The sequence below is a fragment of the Callithrix jacchus genome, chromosome 9, assembly GCF_049354715.1.
Source record: "Callithrix jacchus isolate 240 chromosome 9, calJac240_pri, whole genome shotgun sequence".
Lineage (NCBI taxonomy): Eukaryota > Metazoa > Chordata > Mammalia > Primates > Cebidae > Callithrix > Callithrix jacchus.
The window spans coordinates 18142614-18161964 of NC_133510.1; the positions used below are offsets into that span (position 1 = coordinate 18142614).

Sequence of the window (19351 nt, forward strand, 5' to 3'; positions counted from 1 at the left end):
AAAAACACTTACTGGAGTTATAAACATAATTTTCAAAAGTACCAGAAACAGAAGATTCTCCTGAACTACAACATTTGAGCTAGCATTTATTTACTCAACATTAAAATATACAACAGGTATAACAAGTCAAGAGCTGGGCCGGGTGTGGTGGCTCACAACTGTCGTCTCAGCACTTTGGGAGGTCGAGGCAGGCAGATCACCTGAGGTCAGGAGTTCAACACCAGCCTGACCAACATTAAAAACCCTTGTCTCTACTATAAATGCAAACTTAGCTGGGTATGATGGCACATACCTGTTATCCCAGCTACTCGGGAGGCTGAGGCAGAAGAATTGTTGGAACCCAGGAGGTGGAGGTTGCCATGAGCCAAGATCGCACCATTGCACTCCAGCCTGGGCAACGAGAGTGAAACTTCATCTCAAAAAATAAATAAATAAATAAATAAATAAATAAATGAAAGTCAATCACTGGCCAAACGTGGGTGGCTCATACCTGTAAGCCCAGAATTTTGGGAGGCCAGGGCAGGTGGATCATTCGAGGACAGGAGTCTGAGAGCAGCCTGGCCAACGTGGTGAAACCTCATCTCTACTACCTACACAGAAATTAACTGGGCATGGTGGCACGTTTCTGTAATCCCAGATTCTTGGGAGGCTGAGGCAGCCAGATCACCTAAGGTTAAGAGCTCAACACCAGCCTGGCCAACAGGGTGAAACCCCACCTCTACTATACAAAAATTAGATGGGCATGGTTGTTTGTGCCTGTAATCCCAGCTACATGGGACGCTGAGGCAGGAGAACTGCTTGAACCCAGGAGGTGGAGGTTGCAGTGAGCTGAGATCACACCACTGAACTCCAGGATGGGTAATACAGCAAAATGCCATCTCAAAAAAAAAAAAAGAGTAAGAAAGAAAACATTTGCTATGGGGAGACCAGAAATATGATCTGCTGGCAATCCTTCCATTTTAGGAAATCTAAACAGTGGGAGTCATTCTATTTTGTCTCTCTCCGCTCCAGAAACAAAACCAGTAACCAAATCCATTCCATTTCTTTCAAAACACATCTAACAATTAAGAGATGATATGCATGGCTCCATACTCTAAGAGGAAACCTTATGTCCTGGGTATCACAGACAGTTGATGAAGGCTCGTTCATTTGACTGGTGTAGACTTCAATAATAAACTGTTCAATGCACTATGCCAGATAAATACTGCATCTCAGAAGTAGAACAAATACTGTTATTTTAGTTCTGTCTACACATAAATGCAGTATTTGCACATATTTATAATGTCTTAATACAAACAAACTGAGTTAACTTTTCTAGAGAGTAACAGAAGTTGGACGACACGAATTCTCCTGTCCTGGCACATAATTAGTAGTTAGAGGCATTTTATTTCACATGAAAGGTACCATTAAAAAATCAATGGTAAGCATTAAATAATTATTGCACACAATCTTCTCATCTGAGTTAATACTGAAGACCTACCTCCTGAAGCTGGTTTATCAAGTTGTAAATCTTCACGTGTAGAATTAACAGGTTCATGTCTGAAAGGTGAGAATAAACATTTAATATTCACCATGCAATATTCAGCAAAGTAATATCCACTAGTACATATTTAACATTTAATCATCAAGGGTGGTTTTGAAAAGAAAAGACAGGCTGGGGGCGGTGGCTCAGACGTGTAATCCCAACACTTTGAAAGACCGAGGCAGGCAGATCACGGGTTGAATGTTTGAGACCAGGCTGGCCAACATGGTGAAACCCCGTCTCTATTAAAAACACTAAATTTAGCCTGGAGTGGTGGCAGGTGCCTGTAAACGCAGCTACTCAGGAGGCTGAGCCAGGAGAATTGCGTGAACCCAGGAAGCAGAAGTTGCAGTGAGCCAAGATCATACCACTGCACTCCAGCCGGGGTGACAGAGCAAGACTCTGTCTCAGAAAAAGAAATTAAGAAAAGGTCATCTGAATGCTTGAGCACAACTAAATCTACAGAGTAACAAAACAGAACAACAATTGCAAATTTTCTCATCAGGTGCTTCATGGAGCATGTGTCCTCACAAGTACAGTGGTAACTGGGAAACATACAGCTCTTTTGAAGCATACTACAAATATCTTTTATGGGATCCTTTAATATCACATTGTGTTCAAGGCTATCTCCCACTAAACATCTATAAATACAATCATATATTCCCTCATATGCATTAAGTCTCAGGCCTAAAAATAAGACATGGATACTATTTTCTTCCATCTACCAAAGGAAGGAAGGAAAGAGACAAAAAAGAGAGATAACCAGGGATGGTGGTTCACACCTGTAATCTCAGCAGTGTGGGAGGCCAAGGCAGGTGGATCACTTGGGTCCAGCAGTTTGATACCAGACTGGGCAACATAGTGAAACACTGTCTGTCCTAAAAATACAAAAATTAGCTGAGTGTGGTGGCATCTGAAGGTAGTCCCAACTTCACAAGAGGCTGACATAAAAGGATCATGAGCGTCTGGGAGTTCGAGGCTGCAGTGAGCCATGATCACACCACTGCATTCCTGCCAGGGCGACACAGTGAGATCTTGCCTCTAAAGAAGAAATGTTGGTAAAAACGTAGAAACTGGAACCCACATACATTACTGGTGGGAACATAAAATGGTTTAACCACTTTGTTTGGGTGTTTCTTTTCTTGTCATTTTCATTTTATTTTTTAAAATAAAGACAGGGTCTTGCCATCTTGCCCAGACTGGTTTTTAACTCATAGGTTCATGTGATCCTCACACCTCAGCCTCTCATGTGGCTGGGATTACAGATGTGAGTCACCACACCTGACTGGTATAACCATTTTGAAAAACAGTTTCTGAAAAGCCTAAATTTACAGTATCATAGAATGCAACAATTTCTCTCCTAGGCATATATCCCAGAGAAATAAAAATATATGTCCACAAAAAAACTTGTACATGAATCTTCAGAGCAGTATTATTCATAATGGCCAATACAGGAAAACAACCCAAATGTTCATCAACTGATGAACAGATAAATACAATGTAGTGTGACTCTACCATGGAGTATACTGTTCAGCCATAGAAGGAGAGAAATACTGACACATGCCATGACATCAAGAAACTCTGTAAACATTATGCTAGGAGTGAAAAAAAAAGCCAGCCACCAAAGATCCCCACATATTGCACAATCCTATTTATATAAAAGGTCCAGATTATGCAACTCTATAGTGACAGAAAATACATCACCGGTTGCCTATGGGAGCACAGGGGTATAGGGGGAGTAGGAACTAATGGCAAAGAAATGAAGATTTCTCTATAGGGCAATGAAAGCTTCTAAAATTGATTGTGGTGACAGATGCACAGCTCCATGACTACTCTAAAGACCAATGAATTGCATACTTTGATGAATGAAGTGTAAGGTATGTTAACTATATTTCAATAAAGCTGTTATTTAAAATAAATAGGAGGCTGGGCACAGGTGGCTTGTACCTGCATATAATCCCAGAACTTTGGGAGGCTGAGGCAGGAGGACCACTTGGGGCCAGGAGTTAAAGACCATCCTGGGCGACACAGCATGATCCCATCTCTACAATAAATAATAAAAAAATTAGCTTTGCGTGGTGGTGTACATCTGTAGTCCCAGCTACTTGGGAGGCTGAGGTGGGAGTATTACTTGAGTTTGAAACTATAGCAAGCCGTGATTACACCTCTGCACTGCAGCCTGAGTGACGGAGCAAGAAAAAAGGAAAGAAAAGAAATGCAAGGACTTTGTGAGAGTAACCAAGTTTGAGGAGAAACAGAAGAACAAAAGAGCACTGGATGTTGAGGGTGGCTGGCTGGCGAGGTGCAGCTGCTAACTGGCTTCTGAAAAATTTGTTAGTAAAATTACAGCTCTGGGGATGAGTCATGCAGTCAAATGATGAACGTTAAATCCCTTACAAATGCTCGTCTTTCTTTACATGCCTTCTAGTGAAAAATTCCTAAGGGCCTACATAGCAAGTGGTCTGAAATGATAGCAGCTGTTTATTAGAGAAATAACATCAAGAACAAAAACTTAAACGGTTTTCTTTGATGGAACTTATAATACTTTGCTTTTACTTTCTCATTGATCTTCAATGAGACAGTAAGGGGATATGCCATCCTTGCTTTATTCCCCAAAAATGCTCAATAACTTTTCATTGTATTTTTCTTAGTATTAAGCCCCCAATGACAGGAAGCCCAAATACTTCTTGTCAGACGCAATTTTGCACATCTAATGCTTACACTAAATAAATGCTTGTTCAATCTAAATAGTAATCTACATATTAATTGTAAATATAAAGAAGTCACGACGAGATGGGAACAAAAGGCCCATCTTTATCAAATTAATCTCTTCTTAATTTGTTTCCGCAGATTATTTTACCTTTTAATAAAAATTTAATTTAGTCGCCCATTTACCTGATGTTTTCCAGCCTCGGAATTCCGTATCACAAGGGACTTCTGAAAGAAATGTTTTCCGGTAGTCCTTCCACATACAAATCATTTGAACGTGCTTCAGAGTTTTGGTCTTAAAAAAGATCTTCAAAGATCCTAAAAGATAAAACTTCTTTTTAATACCCTTAGGAAGACAGAGAAAGAAAATTATTATAGAAGATAAAGAATACAACCTAAGTAGCATTTTTTTTTAGATGAAGTAGTCTTGCTCTGTCACCCAGGCTGGAGTACAGTGGCATGATCTCAGCTCACTGCAACCTCCACCTCCCAGGTTCTAGCAATTCTCCTGCCTCAGCCTCCCAAGTAGCTAAGATTATTGACACCTGCCATTATGCCTGGGCTAATTTTGGTATTTTTTAGTAGAGACCGGGTTTCACCATTTTTGGCAGGATGGTCTCAAACTCCCGATCTCAGGTGGTTCGCCCATCTCGGCCTCCCAAAGTGCTGGGATTACAGGCATGAGCCACTGGACCCAGCCGATAAGTACTATCTGGAAGCAGCCTTTTGCTACTCTCTGCTGGTGACCTGTAATAACCCCCCTCCATTGCTGCTGCACACGGCACATTTCAGGCTACACTTTCATCTGCACTGCAACCACAAGATCAATATTCTTTACCCCTTCAACCTTGTAACCATGCTGTTTTAAAAGAAATAACTTTCCACTGAGAATTCGTGGAATATGAAATAATAGTAAGCAGAGGCTGGTTTAGATGAAAAGAGGCATAATAACCAAAGTTAGCACAGGAAGATTGTTTGGATCCAAATATAAAACAAACAATGAGCTGACACCAAAAAATCCCAACTCTTTCAAAAGCCAAGGCAGGGGGATCACTTGGGTCAGGAGTTCGAGACCAGCCTGGCCAACATGGTAAAACCCTGTCTCTACCAAAAAAAAAAAAAAAAAAAAGAAGCTGGGTGTGGTGGCAGGCACCTGTAGTCCCAGCTACTCAGGAGGCTGAGGCAAGAGAATCAGTTGAACCCGGGAGACAGACGCTGCAGTGAGCTACTGCACTCCAGCCTGAACAACAGACTGAGAATCTGCCTTAAGAAAAAAAGAGTAAAAATGAATTTACTAATCCCTGCTCTGAAGCCACATCCAAATAGAACTCTAAACAATAACATTCAAGCAATTTACATGGTGCTATTTATATACAGATCTCCCATGCACCTCTGAATGTAACATTTAAATATTTCCCAACATGATGGCTGGGAGTAACTCAAACCTGGGCATGGTGGCACACAGCTGTAGCCCTAGATACTACTTAGGAGACTGAGACAGGAGGATAACTTGAGTTTAGGAGTTCTAGCCCAGCCCAGAAGACATAACAGAACCCTGTTTCTTTAAAAAGAAAAGTCAGGGAGCTGTCAGGGAGCTCACTGATAAATTATTTTGGTGTTATCAACAACTGCTATCAAAACACTACTACAAAATCCAAAATGATATCTCTTGCCAGACCTTTCTCCTTACTTCTGAACTCATTTACCAAACTGCCTCCCCCACCTCCACAACTCAACTGGAATGTCAACTTGAAATTAATTAATAAATTAATTTCTTTGTTATTAGACTGGCTTTCCTGTAACATCTAAAGACTTGTCTTAAATTCTTACTTCATGTTAATAGCATCAAATTTGAAGGGAGCTCTTTGACATAAGAAACACCTGTTTTTGAAAAATCACACAAAGTGAAATAATTATCATAGCTGTAAATAGAAATATGCCCATAAATAAATAACAGTAAAAGATTAGAAGCTTTCAGTCATACTAGAGAGTGATGTTAAATCAAATTATTCTGTTAATTCAACAATATATAAACTTAATTCTGACGAACTTTCTATAAAATAAAAAAGAACCATTTGTTGGGGTTGAGAGTGAAACTGGAAGTTTTAGAAAGAGGTGAGACCAACTGCAGAATGTGCTCATCACGCATCACTGAGGCTGTCCCAATCACACCCTCTGCCTCATTATCCCCCTTATTCCACTTAATTCTTTCCCAGACCATAACCCCTTCTTCCATAGTAAATATCTCCTACTTACTACACATTTCCCCACCAGATTAAATGCTCCAGAATGCATGGGGCAGGGCACTGTCTTCCACACTGCCCGGTTCCCAACACCTGACTCACAGGTACCAAATGACTTCAGGATTATGAGGTTGGAAGTAGTGATTATTTCCTCAATACTTGCAGTGGTTCACGGCAATGAAAATCCCAAGATTTCCTTTCCCCTTTCAGAGGCATTTGAACCAGAGCAACTCCATCTAAAATAGGAGCTGGGTAAAATGAGGCTGAGACCTACTGAGTTGCATTCTCAGATAGTTAAGGCATTCTAAGTCACAGGCTGAGGAAGGAAGTCAGCACAAGATACAATTCATAAAGACCTTGCTGATAAAATGGGTTGCAGTAAAGCGGCCAGCCAAAACCAAGATGGTGACAAGAGTGGCCTCTGGTCGTCCTCACTGCTACTACACTCCCACCAACACCATGACAGTTTACAAATGCCATGGCAATGTCTCAAAAGGGGAAGCATAAAAATAATCCATTCCTGGCCAGGCTCAGTGGCTCACACCTGTAATCCCAGCACTCTGGGAGGACAAGGTCAATGGATCACCTTAGGTCAGGAGTTTCAGAGCAGCCTGACCAACATGGTGGAACCCCCATCTCTACTACAAATTAAAAATAAAATTAGCTGGGTGTGGTGGTGCACACCTGTGATCCCAGCTACTTGGGAGGCTGAGGCAGGAGAATCACTTGAGAACCTGCTTGAGAAGTAAACAAGACAGGCACGATCTGGGCTGTTAGAGCCACTGTGCCGAAGCAGGAGGAAAAAGCCAGCAGCGCTCTGTGAAAAATGAAAGGAGGATGAGTCAGTGAGCCTCGAGGCTGAGGTGAGACAGTGCTCAGTGAAGTCCTCTCCAAAATGATGACGTTTCAACTGTGATGCTAATAGAAAGGAGAAGCACAGAAAGCCCTCAACTAATGGCAGTCCACAAACACCAGCCCTCAGCACAACGGTGCCAGGAGGCTGTGACCTGAGAATAAAGGCACACAAATGATCAGAGTGGCTGGCACAGAGCAAGCACTCTACAGACGGCATGTGGGAAAAGCAGAGGAATGGCAGAGGGCAGCTCACCGATGCCCCTGCAGACCCAATCAGGGGCTGTGAGGTTTACTCCAAGGACAGTGGAAGGCACTACCTATGACAGTCCAGATGACAGGCTCCATCTCCTACGTACAATGAGCCTGACCTGGCTGCTCTGTGGCATGGCTCTAACTGAGCACTGGAGGGCAGTGAAGGAGGATGGGGTAGAACCTGGGCTTTGTGTTCGAGCAGAGTCAGCAGGCCTTGCTAGGCTGGATACGGGAAGGGAGACAATCATACCTCAGAGTAACTCCTGGGCATCTGGCTTGGGTAGCTGGTAGGCCCTGAGAGAAGCTCATGGAGAGGGAAATGGGGACTTTGCCTGGGACACATGAAGCCTGAGGAGGGGTCAAGCAGATAGGTAAATATAGAGGTCTGGTATGAGGAGCACCTTCAGGGCCAGGTATGAGGGTCTCAAAGACACAGACAATATAATATTTTTAAGAGGTGGGCAGGGTGGGATTATCTGTAAGGAAGACAGAGTAATAAGCGAAAAAGTGGCTGAACAAAGTGGCTCATGCCTGTAATCTGAGCACTCTGGGAAGCCAAGGAAGGCAGATCACAAGGTCAGGAGTTTGAGACCAGTCTGGCCAACATGGTGAAACCCCATCTCTACTAAAATAAAATAGAAAAATTAGCCAGGCATAGTGGTGGACATCTGTGATCCCAGCTACTCAGGAGTCTGAAGCAGGAGAATCGCTTGAACCAGAGAGGCAGAGACTGCAGTGAGCCGAGACTGTGCCCCTGCACTCCAGCCTGGGTGACAAGAGAAAGATGAAAGAGAGAGAGAGAGAGAGAGAGAGAGAGAGAGAGCGCTAGCTCAGGATGAAGCTGCCGGCTGGCACTCTCTAGTGTAGAGAGGATGAGGGCAGGGGCCTTGAGAGACTGAAAATGAGACAGAGAGGAGCCAAGGAAGAGTCCACAAGATTTGAACGTTTTTATAAAAAATGGGGGTGGGGCAGAGAACAATAACCTAGAATTCTGCTGAGAAGCAGAATAAAAATGGGGCAGAGAGTAACTTTGGGTGGCAAAAGATGTTGAATGAAAAATTAAAACTAAGTATTCTGAAGTGTTGATGAAGTATTTATGGAACAAGATAGAAAAGACAGGTTGGCTGAGGTTGTACCTTCAAATGCCCAGTGGTGGCTACTGCCGAAGCTCTCCCCGTTACTACAGAGTGGCACCCAGGCACAGCTAAAGCCCAAAGAAAACAGGCTTCCCAATGGTGTCAATCCTCCTGCAGAAAACCTTTGACTGTACAGAAACATTTACTCAGTAAAAAGCATATGGGGTTCCGTTACCCAACTCTCTCCTCTTATGTAGGATTAAAATTTCCATAATCCATGCATATTAAAAACTGTAGGATGGCTAGGCATGGTGGCTCACATCTGTAATCCCAGCAATTTGGAACACTGAGGCAGCTGAACCACCTGAGGTCAGGAGTTTGAGAGGAGCCTGACCAAGGCAAAGCTCTGTCTCTACTGAAAATATAAAATTAGCCGAGTGTGGTTGTCATGCCTACAATCCCAGCTGTCAGGAGGCTGAGGCAGGAGAATCATTGAAACTGGGAGGCAGAGGTTGCAGTGAACTGAGATCCCCCCATTGCACTCCAGCCTGGGTGACAGAATGAGACTCCATCTAAATTTAAAAAAAAAAAAAAAAGTAAGAGAGTCCAGGTGTAGTGGCTCATGCCTGTAATCCCAACATGTTGGGAGGAGGAGGAATCTACTCAGGTCTGGAGTTTTAGGCTAGTCTGGCCAAAGTGATGAAACCCCATCTCTACTAAAAATACAAATATTAGCCAGGCATGGTGGCAGGTGCCTACAATCCCAGCTATTTGAATGGCTGAGGCAAGACAAACGCTTGAACCTGGGAGGTGAAGGTTGCAGTGAGCCAAGCCAGTGCCACTCTGCACTCTAGCCTGAGCAACAACACTGAAACTCCATCACCAAAAAAAAAAAAAAGTAAGAGAAAGCTTGAGCTGAGTCCTACTCATTGTATTTACTTTCCTAAGATAAAACATCATGAAAAACATTACCACCAGGTGTGGTGGCTCACATCTGTAATGTCAGCACTTTGGGAGGCCAAAACGTGGGAATCACAGAATGAGGAGTTCAAGACAAGCCTGGCCAACATGGTGAAACCCATCTCTACTAAAAAAATACAAAAATTAGCCATACATGGTGGTGTGTACCTGTAATCTCAGGTACTCGGGAGAGTGAGGCAAGAAAATGACTTGAATCTGGGAGGCGGAGGTTGCAGAGAGCCACTGTTCTCCAGCCTGGGTGACAGAGCAAGACTCCATATAAAGAAAATGAAACAAAACAAAACAAAACAAAAGACATTACTCAGTAACATACTTTAAAGGAGGAAAAAAAGGCTTACCAAATTTTTTTGCAGAAAAGCTGATCTACTGTCTTTCTTAATTTGGTGATTCTGGTACACCATTCTTCCTTTGCTGTCAAAAATCACAAAAATACAAGCTTTCTCAATGTAATCGGTTTACTAACTTGGGTTGTTAAATATTGTTGTTATTATTATTTTTTAAGATGGGATTTCACCATGTTGGTCAGGCTGGTCTTGAACTCCCGACCTCAGGTGATCCGCCACCTTGGCCTTCAAAGTGCTTGATTACAGGCGTGAGTCACCATGCCCAATCTAAATATTATTATAAGATAGGCAGTATTTTTTCGTTCCTGTGACTAAAATTATTTCTAAGATTCCAGAATGTACTTATCACTGAAACAATGCTAACACTGAACAAAAAAAGGAAGAACCAGACATTCATTAAAGCTGGAAAAAAGCACAACTCGGTGTGCTCAAGAACAGCTACCAGGCCAGGCACAGTGGCTCACGCCTGTAATCCCGGCACTTTGGGAGGCCAAAGCGGGCAGATCACCTGAGGTCAGGAGTTCAAGACCAGCCTGGCCAACATGGCGAAACCCCATCTCCACTACAAATACAAAAATTAGGCAGCCATGGTGGCAGGTGCCTGTAATCCCAGCTACTTGAAACATGAAGTAGGAAGATTTGCTTGAACCCAGAAGGTGGGAGGATACAGCAAGCTGAGATCATGCCACTGCAGTCCAGCATGGGCAACCCAGCAAAACTCCATCTCAATAAATAAACAAATAGCTAGCAGGCGACATTTTCTATGGAGAGACTAGGGACATGATCTTGCTGGCAATCTAAAATTTAGATTTTAGTAAATCTAAACAGTTTAATTCCCTTCTGTTTTGTCCCTACACCACACCAGAGCCAAAACTAGTGAGAAAATAAATTCTCTTTCTTTGAAAACACATCTAACAGTTAAGACATGATATGTATGGCTCCATACTCCAAAAGGAAACCTTCTTATGTTCTGGGTATCACGAGCATTTGATGAATGCTTGTTCACTTGACTGGCATAGACTTGAACAATAAACTGTTTGATGCACTATGCCAAATAAATCTCGCATCTGAGAAGTAGGACAAAGATTGTTGTTTTACTTCTGTCTACCCATAATCCAGTATCTACATGTATTTATAATGGGTTAATACAAGAAAATGAGTTGACTGTTTTAGAGAGTATTAGAATTTGACAACATGAATTCTCTTATCCTGGAAAATAATTAATAGTTAGAGACATATTATTTCATGTGGAAGGTACCATTAAAGAAATCAATGTTAATCATTCAATAATTATTGCACATAATCTTCTCATCTGACTTAAGACTGAAGAAGTACCTCCTGAAGCTGGTTTATCAAGCTGTAAATCTTCAGTTATTGAATTCATCGCTCATGTCTAAAAGGTGAGAATATTTAATATTCACTAGGCAATATTTAGCAAAGTAATATCCATTAGTACATATTTAATATTTAATCACCAAGGGTGGTTTTGAAAAGAAAAGACAGGCTGGGCACAGTAACTCCTGCCTGTAATCCCAACACTTTGGAAAGCTGAGGCAGACAGATCACAAGGTCAAAAGTTTGAGACCAACCAGGCCAACATGGTAAAACCCCATCTCTACTAAAAATATAAAACTTAGCTGGGCGTGTTGGCAGGAACCTGGAATCGCAGCTACTCAGGAGGCTGAGCTGGAGAATTGCTTGCACCCAAGAAGGCGAGGTTGCATTGAGCTGAGATCACATCACTGCACTGCAGCCTGGGTGACAGAGCAAGACTCCCTCTCAGAAAAAAATTAAGACAATCTGAATGCTTGAGCACAACTAAATCTTCAGTTGAGGTTTCTACAGAGTAACAAGAAAAAATCATTGCAAATTGCCTCATAAGTTGCTTCATGGAGCAGGTGTCCTCACAAGTAAAGTGGTAATTTGGCAACACACAGCTCTTTGAAGCATACTACAAAAATCGCAAATGGGATCCTTTAATATTGCATTGCATTCAAGGCTATTTGCTCTACATATCTATAAAAACAATCACATATTCCCACATGTGCTTTGAAAATCTCAGGCCTAAAAGCAAGACATGGATACCATTTTCTTCAGCAAAAGTAACACAACATTGTAAAAGAAAATGTAAGTTGCAGCCAGTCAGGTGTGGGCAGTGTTCATGTTTCAAAAGCTAACATTGCCATCACTGACTTAAAGCTGGACCCAGATAAATTGAAAAGGGGAAGATAAAAAAATACATAAAATAGGCTGGGCACAGTGGCTCATGCCTGTAATCCCAGCACTTTGGAAGGCCACGGAAGGTGTACCACAAGGTCAGGATTTTGAAACCAGCCTGGCCCATATGGAGACTGAGGCAGTAAAACTGCTTGAACCCAGGAGGCAGAGGTTAAAGTGAGCCGAGATCATGCCACTACACTCCAGCCGAGGCGACAAAAGTGAAAACTCTGTCTCACAAAGGAAAAAACATTCCTCTGGGAAGTCCTTCTACATAAAGGTCTTCAACATGAGACTGGAAAAAAGGGTACAGGATCATCAACAGACCAGTGGCTTTTATTGCTTGAGCTGTAAGGACAAAAAGAAAAAAGGAGATCATTTAAACACAGCCTGTATTGCTCTTTAACTTTTCATTTTTCAGATGGAGTCTCGCTCTGTTGCCAGGCTGCAGTCAAGTGGCGCAATCTGAGCTCTCTGCAACCTCCATGTCCTGGGTTCAAGTGATTCTCCTGCCTAAGCCTCCTGAGTAGCTGGGACTACATGTGCCCACCACCATGCTCAGCTAATTTTTATACTTTCAGTAGAGATGAAATTTCATCATGTTGGCCAGGATGGTCTTGATCTCCTGACCTCGTGATCCACCTGTCTTGGACTCCCAAAGTGCTGGGATCACAGGCATGAGCCACTGAGCCAGGCATTGCTCTTGAACTTTTATAATTTGATCTTTACTTCTGTTATTGTAATTCAGTCCAAAGAAAAATAGTGTGAGAAAAATAAAAATAACACCAAAAATGCTAATATTCTGTTCATCAAAGTTTGCAGTGAAATATCCCATTACAGCCAGGCAGGGTGACTTACCTCTGTAATCCTAGCATTTGGAAGGCCAATGCAGGTGAATCGCCTGAGGTCAGGAATTGAAGACCAGGCTGGCCAACATGTCAAAACTGCATCGCTATGAAAAATACACAAATTAGCCAGTTATGGTGGTGAGTGCTTGTCATCTTAGCTACTTGGGAAGCTGAGATAGGAGAATCACCTAAACCTAGGAGGCAGAGGTTGCAGTGAGCTAAGATCACCATTGCATTCTAGCATGGGTGACAAGAGCAAAACTCCAGCTCAAAAAGAAAAGAAAAGATAGGTAGATCCCATGACTTTAAGGTAATGAAGATACAGCCAAACTGTCTAAAGAAATCTGAACCACATTATAAAGTGAGAAAAACATACCAGCTAATATTATTTAATGCATATAGTACTAAATGGAAGAGGTAATATTTTCAAAACATAAACATGAGTGTAACCTTATTGGACTTACAAAAATAATTTTTTAATAACAGAAACAGAAGATTCCCTGAACTGCAACTTTTAAGCTAGCATTTATTTACTCAAGACTCAACTAACATAACAGCTATAAAAAGTCAAGAGCTGGGCTGGGCATGGTGGCTCATGCCTGTATCCCCACATTTTGGGAAGCTGAGGCAGGCAAATCACCTGAGGTAGACCGTTCCAGACTAGCCTGACCAACATGAAAAAACCCATCTCTAATAAAATATAAAATTAACTGTGGCATGTGCCTGTAATCCCAGCTACTCTGGAGGCTGAGGCAGAAGAATAGCTTGAACCCGGGAAGCAGAGGTTGCAGTGAGTCGAGATTGAGCTATTGCTCTACAGCCTGGGCAACAAGAGCAAAACTCCATCTCAAAAAAGAAAAAGTCAAGTGTTAGCCAGGTGGGAGTGGCTCGCACCTGTAACCTCAGCACTGTGGGAGGCCAAGGTGGGTGGATCCCCTGAGGTCAGGAGTTTGAGACTAGCCTGGCCAACATGCTGAAACCCCATCTCTACCAAAAATACAAAAATTAGCTGGGCATGGTGGCACTCACCTGTAGTCCTAGCCACTAGGGAAGCTGAGGCAAGAGGATAAATTCAACCTGAGAAGTGGAGGTTTCAGTCAGCTGAGATCACACCACTGCGCTCCAGCCTGAGTGAAAGAGGAAGACTCTGTTTCAAAGAAAAAAAAAAAAAAGAAAAGTCAAGAGCATGGGGAATATTCAAATCACACATAACCAACAGTCTCCCATCAAAACAGCTCCATTTCTTTGCTATCAGTATGTGTTAAGGTCTATCTGCTAAACAGTGATATTTGTACTCATGTTTCAAGTGCACATTAGTGCTTAGATTTAATATCCTTTGCTGTACACTAAACTTGAATATCATACTTTCATATTACAAAAAAGTATCTTTCCCTAAGGCAATTACTATTAATAATGCTTTAAAATTATAAAGTGTGAAGATACTTTTTATAATTTCACAACAGCTGAACATTGTCTTTAAACAAAATAATCTAATAAACCACCATCACAACAAAAGTCCCACAACATAATCAGTTTCACCTGATAAAAGCACTGATATTTATAAAAATTATCAGTTAATTTATAAAACAGTAAATTCATAAAACTTTAACAGCAAATGATTTTTACTCAGAATAGTACTAAATTAACAATATCATAAAATCATAGGCCAGATGTAGTGGCTCACACCTGAATTTCCAGCACTTTGTGAGGCCAAGCCGGATAGATCACTTGAGGTCAGGAGTTCAAGACCAGTCCGGCCAACATGGTGAAACCCTGTCTCTACTAAAAATACACAGGTTAACTGAGCATGGTGGTACACACCTGTGATCCCCACTACTTGGGAGGCTGAGGCAGAAGAATTGCTTGAAACCATGAGGCAGAGGTTGTAGTGAGCCGAGATCTCATGCCACTGGACTTCAGTCTGTGCAACAGAGCAAGATTCTGCCTCAAAAAATAAATAAATAAGGAAATTAAAACATAAGCAAGATGCATTTATTATGTATTTATATACCCGGTATTATGTGAAGCAGTGTAGCATGCTATCAAATCTTCGAGATAGATCTTCAGTTCTCACGACCACTAAAGAACATACTAAGGCTCAAACAGAATAAGAGACTTGGCCAAGCTCTTATTCTCATGATCTGCCCGCCTTGGCCTCCCAAAGTGCTGGGATTACAGGCATGAGCCACCATGCCCAACCAAATACCGAATTTAACAAAGCATATAAAGAGAAACAATTAGTTTAAAAAAAAAAAAAAAAAAAAATTAATTAAATCCCTAAGATCCAGGGCTTTGCAATAAATATGTAAATAAATCACCAATATTCATGCTGAAAGTTTAAAAGAAATGCTAACTGATAATTTAAAAAATACAATTTTTCCTTAGCTTTGCAGTAATCTGGAAAGAAAGAAAGTTTCTAATATTTAGACAGACACTACAAGATGAACAGTGACTCCATTGTGTAAACACTCATGAACAAAGTATTACAGGACTTTTCCAGTTTCGACATACCATATTTTCTTTCAGATAGTTCTTCAATGTGTTTACATAGATCAGCGATACCATCATTGCATTTCTCTGAAAATTGAGCAAAGGTTGATTGTCAATAATATGTCCCTACGTCAGAGCAACATTCACGTATAATGACTTATTTCCTATATTTTACATCTCAACAGTCCATATCATTTTACTGCTTTTGAAAAAATGTTTCCCTTTTTTGGTGGTTCTTATAATTAGTTTAATTGGAGACTGTAAGAAAAGTTTTAAAGTTTAGTACCTCTTTTTATCCTTCTAATTTCTGAAAAGGAGGAGGGCAGAAAAGATCCATCAAATTAACTAACAAGGAGGCCACAACAACAATGTCTCCAGGGGTCTTTTAGCAAACTTCCTAAAACATGTCTCACTTGTGTGGAAATAAGACTTTACAGCAGCCAGTGAGGCCATGTAGGCCTGTAATCCTAGCACTTAGGGAGCAGAGGTAAGTGGATCACTCTGAGATGAGGGCAACATAGCAGAAATTTCCATCCCCTCCCCCACCTTCCACTGCCCCCTCCATGTGCCCATCTCATCCAAAAATACAAAACTTAACCAGACATGGTGGCAGGCACCTGTAGTCCCAGGTACTCAGGAGGCTGAGGTAGAAGAATCACTTGAACCCAGGAGACAAAGGTTGCAGGGAACAAAGACTGCAGCCAGCCTGTGCAAAAGAGCAAGACTCCATGTCAAAAAAGAAAAAAAAAGCTTAAACGGAACCCCAAAGCAAAAATCCCAACCCTTTTCCTCCCCATCACTGAAACACCAGGAAGGTGTAATAGTTTTGTAGCATACCTGTAATAGGCTGATAGTGACCCCCCCAAGATGCTCATAACCTAATCCCAGGAACCGGTGATCATGACCTCATATGGTAAAAGGGGCTTTGCAGATATAATGAAGTTAAGGACTTTTGGCCAGGAAGATTATTCTGGCTTGTCACAGTGGGGTTGATGTACTCACCCAGATCCTTACCAGAGCAGAGCAGGTGATGGAGAGCGATGGGAAGTGTAGTGATGGAAGCAGGAACCTCCAGTCATTCAAGAAGGGCAGCACAAGCTGAGGATTCCAGGAAGCCTCCAGGGCCAGAAACTCATTCTCCTTCAGAGCCTGGGAAGGTACCTGCCCTGCTCCCACCTTGAGTCAGTGGGACTGACTTTAGAATTCTGGCCTTCAGAACTGTAAGGGAATACATCTGTGTTGCTTTTTTTTTTTTTTTTTTTTTTTAACGACAGAGTTCCCCTCTTTTTACTTAGGCTGGAGTGTGATGGCATGATCTCGGCTCACTGCAACCTCCGCCTTCCAGGTTGAAGCAATTCTCCTGCCTCAGCCTCCTGAGTAGCTGGGATTACAGGTATGCACTACCACACCCAGCTATTTTTGTATTTTTAGTAGAGGTGAAGTTTCTCCATGTTAGTCAGGCTGGTCTCGAACTCCCAACCTCAGGTGATCCGCCCGCCTCAGACTCCCAAAGTGTTGGATTACAGGCATGAGCTACCATGCCCAGCTACATCTATGTTGTTTTAAGCCCTAAGTGTGTGGTAATTTGTTCCAGCAGAAACAGGAAACTAGTATCATAGTGAAGCCTCAAAACCCACCTGAAGGGGCTGGGTGCAGTGGTTCATGCCTGTAATCCCAGCATTTTGGGAGGTCAAAGTGGGCAGATCACTTGAGGCCAGAAGTTCGAGACTGGCCTGGTCAACATGGTGAAACCCTGTCTCTGCAAAGAAACTAGCTGGTGTGGTGGCATGGCTCATGCCTGTAATCTCAGCTACTTGGAAGGCTAAGACATGGGAACTGTTTGAACCTGAAGAAGGGGAGGCGGAGGTTGTAGTGAGCCAAGATTGTGCCACTGCACTCCAGCCTGGGTGAGAGAGCCAGACTCCATCTCACAACAAACAAACAACCCCACCTGAACAAAGTTTCCAGTTCGGTCAGCAGTCCCCCACCCAATCCCCAGAAGTAGACCTTTCTTCTTTATGGGTTTTTTTTTTTTTTTTTGGAGATGGAGTCTCACTCTGTTGCCCAAGCTAGAGTGCAGTGACATGATCTTGGCTCACTGCAAACTCTGCCTGCCTGGATCAAGCCATTCTCCTGTCTCAGCCTCCTGAGTAGCTGGGATTAAAGGCAAGTGCCACCACACCTGGCTAATTTTTGTGTTTTTAGTAGAGACAGGTTTTGCCATGTTGCCCAGGCTCTACTCAAACTCCTGGCTTCAAGTGATCCACCTGTCTTAGCTTCCCAAAGTGCTGGGATTACAGGTGTGAGCTATGGCACTCAGCACTCACCAAGGCCTTTGACAACATGCTTTTCCAGGTGATCGGTCCTTGTCTGGTCTGGCTCTGCCACACTCTCCACTGCACCAAGTTGGAATCCTTAGCCACTTTTCAGAAGAGGAGGGTGTGTACTTTAACCCCAGCTCAGTATGGTTCAGATCTGCATTTAACTCATGGAACCTGGCTGCTTCCCAAGCCCTGGAGATAAAAAGGGTCTCTCTGTGGGTATGATACAGGATGAGCCAAGATCATGCCACTGCACTCCAGCCTGGCCTACAACAGCGAGACTCCCATCTCAAGAAAACAAAAACAAAACAAAACAAAACAAAACAGACTCCATCTAAAAGAAAAACAAAGACAAAACAAAAACAAATGTGGCACGGCAAAGAAAATAATTACTGTGTTAAACACAGTTTCATAGAAAATAAAAGACAATACAATAAGCTGTCTTTTTAGATTAGTACAATTGTTATTTTACAGCTAAAAAAATGAGTTCAGGGCAAGTGTAATGGCTCACATCTGTATTCACAGCATTTTGAGAGGCTAAGGCAGGTGGATCATGAGGTCAAAAGATCAAGACGATCTCTGCCAAAATGGTGAAACCGCATCGCTACTAAAAATACAAAAATTAGCTGGATGTGGTGGCACGTGCCTGTAGTCCAAGCTACTCAGGAGGCTGAGGCAGGAGAATCACTTGAACCCAAGAGGTGGAGGTTGCAGTGATCCAAGATGATGACACCACAACAAAAGAGCAAGACCCCATCTCTAAAAAATAAATAAAATAAGTAAAAGAGAAATAGGCTCAGAGAATGTTATTTGATTGGACTATGTTGCATCTCTGGACAGAGAAGCTGAGATCAGACTTCATGTGTAACTCCCCTAGCCTACCAGGGTGCCTCTCATAAAAGGAAGACATGTAAATTTGGCCTAATATACAAAGATGCTGGAACAGTCAATTCTACATACAGTACTTCCATGTTCATCAAGGGAAACCTTAAGGGAAGGTGAAAATGCTTCTTGAAGGGACTGGACACCAGTGCCCTTACTTGTTCAGCACCACTGCCACCCCGGACGTGTATTCTTCTTGCCTCAGCCTAGTTACGTGTGACCCCCTAATACCTTTCCCAGCCAGGGACCCCAGGAGCATCCTTCACCACTGCTCATCCTGGGCCGGGCAGGGCAGGGCAGAGCAGGGCAGGGAAGGGCAAGGCAAGGCAAGGCAATTTGAGGTAAGGCAAGGCAAGGCAATTTGAGGTAGGGCAAGGCAAGGCAGGGCAGGGCAGGGCAAGGCAATTCCAGGCAAGGAAATTCAAGGCAAGTCAAGGCAGGGCAGGGCAATTCCAGGCAGGGCAATTCAAGCCATGGCAAGGCAGGGCAGGGCTGTCCCAGGCAGGGCAATTCCAGGCAAGGCAATTCAAGGCAAGGCAGGGCAGGGAAGGGCAATTCCAGGCAAGGCAATTTGAGGCAAGGCAAGGCAGGGCAATTATTCATGATCAAAG

At 42.6% G+C, this 19351-nt stretch overlaps 1 protein-coding gene across 50 annotated transcripts in view; it reads right to left on the reverse strand.

Moving 5' to 3' along the window:
- The window catches only part of LOC118144223 (uncharacterized), a 125196-nt gene that overhangs the window by 49617 nt on the left and 56228 nt on the right, over window positions 1-19351 (reverse strand). For 30 of the 50 annotated variants that reach the window (XR_013522584.1, XR_013522582.1, XR_013522583.1 and 27 more), the window contains 10 exons: window positions 16552-16755; window positions 16155-16243; window positions 15559-15624; window positions 14869-14988; window positions 14077-14194; window positions 13058-13151; window positions 9977-10049; window positions 4418-4549; window positions 1481-1539; window positions 293-390 (listed from right to left, as the gene is read on the reverse strand). The gene's annotated coding sequence lies outside the window, so the exon portion shown is untranslated. Of the gene's footprint in view, window positions 1-292; window positions 416-1480; window positions 1540-3469; window positions 3567-4417; window positions 4550-6061; window positions 6113-9785; window positions 9873-9976; window positions 10050-11317; window positions 11737-13057; window positions 13152-14076; window positions 14195-14868; window positions 14993-15558; window positions 15625-16135; window positions 16244-16539; window positions 16756-17174; window positions 18051-19351 lie in introns of all 50 variants that reach the window. The other 20 variants (XR_013522586.1, XM_078338575.1, XM_078338539.1 and 17 more) reach the window with 17 other exon arrangements.